Raw genomic sequence first — 5,000 nt, 5'->3', positions numbered from 1 at the left:
AGAGCGGGGTATTCGTTGCGCTAAGAAGGATAGCACGCTTTTCTGTACCTCTCTTCGTTTTAACTTTCTGAGCGTGTTTTTAATCCAAACATATCATATCTATATATTTTTGGAATCAGGAACCGACAAGGAATAAGATGAAAGTGTTTTTGAATTGATTTCGAAAAAAAAATTTTGATAATAATTTTTATATATTTAATTTTCAGAGCTTGTTTTTAATCCGAATATAACATATTTATATGTTTTTGGAATCAGCAAATGATGGAGAATAAGATAAACGTAAATTTGGATCGTTTTATAAATTTTTATTTTTTTTTACAATTTTCAGATTTTTAATGACCAAAGTCATTAATTAATTTTTAAGCCACCAAGCTGAAATGCAATACCGAACCCCGGGCTTCGTCGAAGATTACTTGACCAAAATTTCAACCAATTTGGTTGAAAAATGAGGGCGTGACAGTGCCGCCTCAACTTTCACGAAAAGCCGGATATGACGTCATCAAAGACATTTATCAAAAAAATGAAAAAAACGTTCGGGGATTTCATACCCAGGAACTCTCATGTCAAATTTCATAAAGATCGGTCCAGTAGTTTAGTCTGAATCGCTCTACACACACACACACACACACAGACAGACGCACATACACCACGACCCTCGTTTCGATTCCCCCTCGATGTTAAAATATTTAGTCAAAACTTGACTAAATATAAAAAAGTGCATCTCCTTCCGTAGACGCCGTACGGACCCACGACGTCTACAGAAGGGTATGCACGTTTTTCCTTCTTTGAGAAGCATGGGTCCACACGGCCCCACGATGTCTTCCGTGAGTATAGTCGATACCCCGGCCTGGCGAAGGTTAAGACCTTCAACTTCCTGAGAAAATCAGGTCTTAAAAAGGAGGGAGTCTTGAAATGTAGGTACATTTACAGAGGTTATGAAATTAGTTAGTTAGTTAGTTAGTTAGTTGTTGCGTTTTGGGTCCAGCGGACCATATAGGCCAAATCAGGACCCCAGAGGTTATGAAGAGAAAGTCTGAAAAAGAAAGGTTTTAAAAGGGGAAGGTCTTAAAGTGGGGGTCTTAAAAGGGGGTTCCACTGTACCATACATGTCATGCTGTGAACGTTGGTCTTACTTAAAGTTATGCTCTATTATGTATTTTGTTTGGCGTGACACATCTCCAACAAAAATGTCGATCGGTCGAGATTTTTGTGACGTTCATTGGCTGTCTTTGTTTCAATGCATGTATGCATATGTCGTGCCGAATCCACGTAATTGCCGATTCCGCGTAATGGGCAACAATTTTGCCCATTTCGCGTAATCGGCAAAACGCTGCCAAATACGTGAAATCGGCAGCGTTTTGCCGAAATCGCGTAAAGGCTTCTAAAATTTGCCCATTTTGCGAAACTGGTAGCCACTTTTTGGTTTTAAAGTTCTCAAATGCCTGGGATATCATCACACTTATACAACCAGATACTCCAATGGATATATATCGCAATAATCGATAAGTTATGGCAAGTTATTGCAGAAAGTGTAGTTTTCGTGCATTTCCGGAGTTATGCTCAACACAGACCAACATAGACCACACAAAACATAGTAGGGAGGTAAAGCAATGTTAATGCAATGTTCTGGTGACACAAAAAGTAACAGACTGGCTGTCGCTTTTGCAAAATGGGCAAATTCTAGAAGCCTTTCCGCATTTTCGGCAAAACGCTGCCGATTTCACGTAATGGACAGCGTTTTGCCAATTACGCGAAATGGGCAAATATGTTGCCGATTCCGCGAATTCGGCAATTCCGTGAATTCGGCACGACATATACATGTATATCATTGAGAATTTTCCCTCTGATTTGAAAAAAGAAGTTTTATATGTTCCAACTATATAAAGTCACGGCAACTTACATATTGTTGTAAAGGTCATTAAGTGCCCAACCTGTGAAAAAAACCATGTTCGTTTTTTGAATATTCTCCTCCTGGTACTGAAAAGCCAGTTCTGTGGGTGGGTGCTTCACGGAACGGCAAGGCACCACCCACCATCTGAGTGTGCAATGCCGATCTGCTCACTTGAAAACGTCATTGACAAAGCTCTGAAGACTCAAGTGAAATTGCGTCACTTAATTTACGTCCAATGTATCTTTACATCATTCCCTTACTGGCTGGCGTTGATTCTAAGTCTGTCGCTCTCTGTTGACAAGAAAAATTGAAGCAACTGAAACGCATGTTCAACATGGTTTATCTTGTGGGATTGTTGTGTGAGTGCATTTCCCCTGTTAATATTCATCACGTCAGGTGAGTGATTGGCTGACCCAGGTCACGAGAATGCTTTGACTGACAGGCATAATCAGCGATCCAGTCCCCATTGCGGCTGGTCTGTTTAATTCGCGGGATCGCTTCAACATTTCTTGTGGTCAAAATTAAACGGTAATAAAACCGTTATTTCTAATATACTGACAGTTACAACAGGATGACAAACATATGTCTCAAAATTTATATTAGCATTCGGCTCCCAACTCATGTTCATATCCATTTTTTCGACATGTATGTTCTCATTTGCTAACCGTCAGCACATTAGCAATAACTCACAGTATAGATAGACAGATAGATAAATCTATGACGCTGTGATGATAGTCTCGGCAAGTCGAGACTAAAACTCAGCTAAAGCACTGAACTCTCGCGCAAGTTCTAAAAACCGTGGTAATCCCGTGCACATCCAGTTGACAGGCACATGTGCATTTTGGAATGCCAAGGACAGAAAGTAGAGCTAGCTATGATGTATTTGTTGCACCCTTGTTTATCCACTATTGTATGTGTTATAAGAGTGCAAGTGATACATCATATGATGTAACAATAATACTCTTAAAATACAAGAACTATACCTGTAGTAGATTTACAGAGACAAAAAAGGGAGGTCATGGGATATATATATAAATATACATATATATATATATATATATATATATATATATATATATATATATATATATATATATATATATATATATATATATATATATATACATATATATATATATATATATATATATATATATATATATATATATATATATATATATACATATATATAATTATAGTCATTGAATTCAAGGAATCAATAACGTTGCAACAACAACAAAACACGTCAGTAGACACCTTTTGAAAAATATAAATAAATCTGATATGGCAGAGAAAAAAATCACACGCACATGTAAACGCATATATTACAACGTCGCTTGGTCTAATTCGCCTCAAAGGCCATTGGTTACAGATTGTGTCAGTCAATTATCGTCTGAAAGTAAACATTGAAAAAATAAGATAAAGAACTGGGACTGAGATCTGTATGAGTTCAAATAAGCCCCCCCCAACATCTGTTGTTTCGTCTGACCGAAGAATGTTAAGCCACGGGGTAATCCCCCCCCCCCCCACACACACACATCAATTAAATAGGAGAAGTGGGGGAAGCGAAGGTCGAACTGACCTAACTCACACAAGGGGAACCACACAGTCACCGCCACCCGGCCTTTCAGTCGCTTTGCACAGTTTTAGAAAGACGAGCCTGCCGCTCTACAGCGTGTTTTGCATCTCACAAAATAGACATTACTAGTTGTTCCTTATTTGTCGAATGTCCCCTTAGCTTAGTGGTTAGTGCTACGCTGCGGTTCCTGAAGTCGCTGGTTCGAGCCCCGTCAATGCTATCATTTTTTAGTGTATTTGTTATGAATCATGCGCGCTTTTCCTGTTCAGTTTATAAAATATGCTTTTGGGCGTGCAAGTTTTGTATAAAACGATCCAAAAATAATGTCATCTTATTCTTCATTATTTTCTGATTCCAAAAATCATATATACTGTTCAAAAAAAGAAACGCATAGCTTGTAATATTTGGTTAATTTAGTTATATGGCTACAAGGATATCCACCAAACTGCAGAAAATGTTTATCTGGTCGTCGACCTTTCGTCCATTGCCACAAGTGAGCTCTGCACGTGACGCATGCGTTATCAGTGGATACAATGTCAAAATTGCTCATTTGGCATGACCACTCGTCATGCTTCAGTGTAATCTCGTGAAACTCGGGGAATATTGAGCTCTCACCATGTCTTCCAAAACCCATAAAAGCGGATTGTTCGCCACAAAGAAATCAGACGACAATTCAGCGACGAAAGATGGCCCGATTGAGCAGAGAAGACCGCCAAATTGCATTGGGTCGTTTACAAGCAGGCCAAAGTCAAAGTGCAATCGCCAGGCACTTCCACGTGTCCCAGAGCACCATCAGTAGACTGTGGGTCAGGTTTCAAGCCACTGGCTCCGTTGCTGACTTGCCACGAGCGGGAAGATCAAGGGCGACAACTGCTGCTCACGACCGCTTCATACGGCTCCGCCACCTCCGGAATCGTTTCCTGTCGGCCTCATCTTCTGTCCAGGCTCTCCCCGGGCCACACCGATTATCGGACCAGACCGTGCGGAACCGCCTGCATGAAGCTGGTTTGAGAGCTCGCAGACCTCACAGAGGAGCTGTCCTCACCCGCCGCCATCGCCAGAACCGAGTGCAGTGGGGCAACCAGCACCTTCGCTGGACCGTCCGGAATCACTGGAGACACGTGTGGTTCAGCGACGAGTCCTACTTCCTGCTCCAGCGACATGATGGTCGGAGGAGGGTCTACCGGAGAGTAAACGAACGTTACGCGCCCAACTGTGTGGATGAGGCACCCGTTCATGGTGGTGGAGGCGTCATGGTGTGGGGGGCGATCAATACCGCTGAAAGGAGCACCCTGGTGCACGTCCAAGGGCGCATAACTGCCCAGCGATACGTGGAGGAAATTCTGCGCCCACACGCCCTTCCTCTTCTGGCTGACCAGGATGCCATATTCCAGCAGGACAACGCTCGCCTGCACACAGCACGACTCACCACCCAGTTCCTCACCGACCACCATGTCCAGGTGCTTCCCTGGCCATCCATGTCGCCAGACATGAACCCGATAGAACACCTCTGGGATGAATTGGACAGAC

This window comes from Littorina saxatilis, linkage group LG7, assembly GCF_037325665.1.
Source record: "Littorina saxatilis isolate snail1 linkage group LG7, US_GU_Lsax_2.0, whole genome shotgun sequence".
Classification (NCBI taxonomy): Eukaryota; Metazoa; Mollusca; class Gastropoda; order Littorinimorpha; family Littorinidae; genus Littorina; species Littorina saxatilis.
Note: the sequence above shows the minus strand (reverse complement) of the source record.